This window comes from Ammodytes marinus, assembly GCF_949987685.1.
Source record: "Ammodytes marinus genome assembly, chromosome: 2".
Taxonomy (NCBI): domain Eukaryota; kingdom Metazoa; phylum Chordata; class Actinopteri; order Uranoscopiformes; family Ammodytidae; genus Ammodytes; species Ammodytes marinus.
In genome coordinates this window covers 36,487,075-36,492,802 of record NC_137231.1, presented here as the reverse complement: position 1 = coordinate 36,492,802, position 5,728 = coordinate 36,487,075, and positions in this window count along the sequence as shown.

The following is a 5,728-nucleotide window of genomic DNA, read 5'->3' as shown; positions in this document are numbered from 1 at the left end:
ATTTCTAAAGAGACAAAGAAACAGAGCACAGCGAGAGACACACTTTTCTCTCCTTCTCCGCCCGCCTACCTACTCCCGCTCAATTTTCATTTCCCCTTCAGTAGTCAGTCTGGGGGTGGGGCGTATTAGTGGGGATTCTGCCTGTCCAATCAGCGAACAGAGCGAGTGGCTGAGAACGATGACGTCGAAGTCGCGCTCCAGTTTCAGTTGAATGCTGCGTTCCTTTATACTCGGAGAAGAAGGAGATTTCCGACTTGGTAGTTCCGAGTTCCGACCTGTCTGTGTTCCAGTGCATCTGCTCGCGAAAGTATGGACGCCGACAACCTTTCTCGTCCAAATAACTAAACGTTAGGCTCTAACAAGTTACCGTTGCCAGGTACCGGTAGATCCATAGACTACAATATGTAGTGAAGTCGGAAATTTCCGAGTTCCCTGTCCAACTGGAACGCACCGTCAGAAGCCGGCTCATGACACACGTGACGACCAGAACGTGATGCGATTGGTCGGCAGATCCAGAGTGGCACTGGGCAGATCCAATAGTTTTTTCCCAGAATAGATGATAAGAATAAACTGCATTGTCACTTTGCAGGAATTACAAAGGAAGTGTGCTGTGTTGTGCCTGAGAACCACACACACACACACGCACACACACACACACACGCACCACACACACACACACACACACACACACACACACACACACACACGCACACACACACACACACACACACATTCATGCCATTCAATAAATATATCATTAAAAAGCAGCTTGAAAAGAGGTTCTCAATCTAGCCCTACTAACTTTTCGAACACAGCCTGTGTGTGTGTGTGTGTGTGTGTGTGTGTTTTAGAAAGTGTGTGTGAGTGTGTGTGTGTGAGTCCTGTGTGTTTACCTGTGTGTGTGTGTGCGTGTGTGTGTGTGTGTGTGTACCTGTGTGTGTGTGTGTGTGTGTGTGTGTTTACCTGTGCGAACTTGTGTGTGTGTGTGTGTGTGCGTGTGTGTGTTTTAGAAAGATGTGTGTGAGTGATAGTATGAGTGTTTGTGTATATGCGTGTCACCAAACTAAATCTGTTTCCACCAAACTAAATAGCAGGGAAGGATGGGGACTGTGTGTGTGTGGGGGGGGGGGGGGGTTTGAAGGCAGGTGTTTCAGCCCAGGTGTGGGTAAAAAGGGGCGTGTCTCCCGTACAGGTAAAGGTCCGGAGTGGGAGGAGCCTGATGAGGAAACAGGAAGTGGGTCGGCAGAAACACGTTTCCGGACAGGAAGTCCAAACTGACGCACTGGCGCTTCCACTTCGTCCTACAGAGAGAAAAAGACTTTAGATAGATAGATAGATAGAAGGATGGATAGATAGATAGATAGATAGATAGATAGATAGATAGACAGACAGACAGACAGACAGACAGACAGACAGAGAGAGAGAGAGAGAGAGAGAGAGAGAGAGAGAGAGAGAGAGAGAGAGAGAGAGAGAGAGAGAGAGAGAGAGAGAGAGAGAGAGAGAGAGAGAGAGAGAGAGAGAGAGAGAGAGAGAGAGAGAGAGAGAGAGAGAGAGAGAGAGAGAGAGAGAGAGAGAGAGAGAGAGAGAGAGAGGGAGAGGGAGGGAGGGAGGGATAGAAGGATGGATGGATGGATGGATGGATGGATAGATAGATAGATAGATAGATGGACAGATAGATAGATAGACGGACGGACGGATGGATGGATGGATAGATGGATAGATAGATAGATGGATAGATACAGTAGATAGATAGACAGACAGACAGAGATAGAAAGATACAGTACATAGATAGATAGATAGATAGACAGACAGACAGACAGACAGACAGACAGACAGACAGACAGACAGACAGACAGATAGATAGATAGATAAACAGACAGACAGACAGACAGACAGACAGATAGATAGATAAACAGATAGACAGACAGACACAGACACACAGACAGACACAGACAGACAGACACACACACCCTCTCCCTCTACCTGCGGTTCTGGTACCATGTCTTGACCTGAGCGTCTGTCAGTCCCAGCGAGGCGGCGAGCTCCATGCGGTCCTGCACACTGAGGTATCTGTGTCTGAGGAAGGAGCTCTCCAGCCTGGCCAGCTGGGGATCACTGAAGGCCGTCCGCGCCTTACGGGACCTCTTTAGGGGTTTACCGCCCACTGCAGCAGGGGTTAGGGGTCTCTCTCCCACCACAGCAGGGGTTACGGGTTTACCGCCCGCTACAGCAGGGGTTTGAGGGCTCACAGAATGCACTGAGGGGTAGACACAGGTAGAAATTAAAGGAATACTTCACCCATACGGAACCGGCGTTCTATCATTATAAAATCACTATTATAATATAATGAATGAGGTTTTTCTTCCCTCAGTCTTCCCTCAGTCTTCCCTTGGCCCAGCTGTCCTGTTAATCCTAACCCTACATTTTCCTATGCGTGATGTCACACATGGGAAAATGTAGGGTTAGACAGTGAGACCATAAAACACAGAGGTGGAATTTAACTTTAAGTAAATTTACTTTTACTTAAAGGGTCAGTGTGTAGTTTCAGAGGAGGGGGTTTGTTTACATTCACAGAGCCTGCAGTTAGTTTACTAAACATATTTTCTCTACATGTAATTCTTAGTATTGAATAATTCTATCATCATAAATCAAAATTATTCTGAGGAACCTGGAACCAAACGTAAGACTAGAATATGTTTGTAAACCAAACTGTGGGCCCTGCTGCTGTAAACAACAACAACAACAACAGGGGTCTGCACTGTTGAAAGGACAGAGGTGGAATGTAACTATAACTACATTTACTTTTGACTTAAAGGTGTAGTCAGTGATTCTGGAGAACGCTTGTTGTCAAAATCACTTTGTCAAAATCAGTGAATATCTCCTCATGGTCCGCTACCTGTCTGTACTGTGTGAATATCTCCTCATGATCCACTACCTGTCTGTACTGGGTGAATATCTCCTCATGATCCACTACCTGTCTGTACTGTGTGAATATCTCCTCATGATCCACTACCTGTCTGTACTGTGTGAATATCTCCTCATGATCCACTACCTGTCTGTACTGTGTGAATATCTCCTCATGATCCACTACCTGTCTGTACTGTGTGAATATCTCCTCATGATCCACTACCTGTCTGTACTGTGTGAATATCTCCTCATGATCCACTACCTGTCTGTACTGTGTGAATATCTCCTCATGATCCACTACCTGTCTGTACTGTGTGAATATCTCCTCATGATCCACTACCTGTCTGTACTGTGTGAATATCTCCTCATGATCCACTACCTGTCTGTACTGTGTGAATATCTCCTCATGGTCCACTACCTGTCTGTACTGTGTGTGCGCTGAACATTTTAGAGTAAATACACAACGTAGGCTCTGTAAACAGGCATGGTTCTAATTACAGTGTTTTCACATCCTTTGTTTACGTACTGATTTACAAAGCCTAAGGTTGTTTTCCAGCACACACAGTACAGACAGGTAATAATAATAATGATAATAATGGATTGGATTTATATAGCGCTTTTCAAGGCACTCAAAGACACTTTACAGGGTTCCAGGTTCAATTCATTCACACACAGTCATACTGGTGGTGGTAAACTACCATAGTAGCCACAGCTGCCCTGGGGCAGACTGACGGAAGCGTGGCTGCCATTCAGCGCCTACGGCCCCTCAGACCACCACCTCAAACATACAGCAGTCATACACATTCACACGAGGCAAGGTGGGTGAAGTGTCTTGCCCAAGGACACAACAACCATGACACTGGTGGCAGAGCGGGGATCGAACCGCCAACCCTTGCTGTACTGTGGGTTGGCGGTTCTGTGTAAAGGTCTTAAAAATTCCTGTTTTTAAGATCAAAATGTCTCAGAAATCAGACAGTGGACAACATATGAACAAATCCTTCTGTAATAACCTTCAGAATAGTGCTGAGAATGATTATGGAAAGTTTAGTTGATGTAAGTGCTTTAGAAGTTGTAGATTTTTGGTATTTTCAGCATGTTTTTAAGAAGAAAATGTCTCATAAATCAGACAGTGAACAACATATGAACAAATCCTTCTGTAATAACCTTCAGAATAGTGCTGAGAATGATTATGGAAAGTTTAGTTGATGCAAGTGCTTTAGAAGTTGAGATTATTTGGTTCAGAGTATTGAAAGAAAAAAATTATGTTGAGATAATGTCCGTTGAAGATGGTTGTATAGGAGAAATATACAGACGCAAACAGACAAGGTTTAGTCAAATAAACACCTGAATGTACATGTTGGACCTTTGATCTAGCGTGGACTTTGAAAGATGGAAAGAGATAGTTTTGATCTAATTTTTAAGTATTAAATTATGTTTTTTTTAGACTAAACTTCAAATGTATGTTCACTATAACCCGTATATTACATTAAATATTTTCAATCAAGATATTTGTTAGAGGCAACTAAGCTTGCTATGATAATATTCTATATATTGTGTCTTGTTTGACATTAAACATAACTTATTTTATTTTATTTTATTTAACCTTTATTTCACCAGGAAGGTCCCATTGAGTTACAGTAACTCTTCTCACAGGGAGTCCTGGCCAAGACAGGCAGCAGAAAAGAAGTTGCAGAATTTGCACAAGGCCACACACACACACAAACAAACAAAGTACACCACAATTGACACTATAATGCTAAAATTACACTTCAAACAATGTATTTCAATAACGATATTTCTTGGTCAGTAACTAACGAGCAGCTCTTTCATCTCTGTCTCTAACTGTCCATAAGCCCTTCAAAGGCAGCGGTGGAAATACATTGATTTAATCGGATACAATTCATTCATCAGAAAGAAGATAATGCGCGGTCCTTTATATAAGACAGCTCGGTGTATTTTTAAGAAAATAAAATTCTCATTTAATTCAAATTGAAAAAAAAACATAGATAAAATTTTAAAGGGACACTGTGTAACATTTGAAGTAATGTAATAGCTAAAATCAATATCCTCATTCATAAATATGTCCTCATTGGTGTGAAATCACCTCTGCCAATAATCTGTATTATCCTCCTGAGCGGAGAATTACAAATATTAATATTACATTTTGTACATTGAGAGGGTAAGTCTTATGGAGGCATCCATGTTGGTTGGAATGTCATCAGGTGCATTGTTTAGAATTTAGAATTGTTCTTGTCCTTGAAGGCCACTGTAGCTTCTGTTATTATTCTAAAGGGGCGGGGTTACCCAGGGAGCGTTGCATTCTAGAACTTTCTTGATGATATCATATTACACACTGCACCTTTAAGTCGATTCATTTTTTTATCTGAAGAATGAATATTATATAGGCCTGTAAAGTTATGCTTGTATAAATTCTGTAACTCAAAACGCTTTTATTATTATTCGGGTTTTTTAATGAGTCTAATGAGGCCAAATTATTATGTTTATTTTCCATCCATGACCAAATTGATTTCGCTTTTGAGGGCAAGTAGGCCAGGGGTTATTGTTAAAACAGGTGCCTTTTTGAGAAATGTTTTGCCATTGTTTAAACCTGCAGTGTGTAGAATTTGGGGTTTTATTTCCTAGCAGATTTTGTAGAAAGTAATTATAATATCCAGAAGTACATTTAATTTAGTGCATAATAGCTGAATTTTATTTTTTTTATTTTTATTTTTTCCCTTAGAAAGGGTCTCATATATGTCCATATTTCTGCATATTTTGGACCAAGGCCTAGTGCCGCCATCTTGAAAGTGTCACAGTTGAA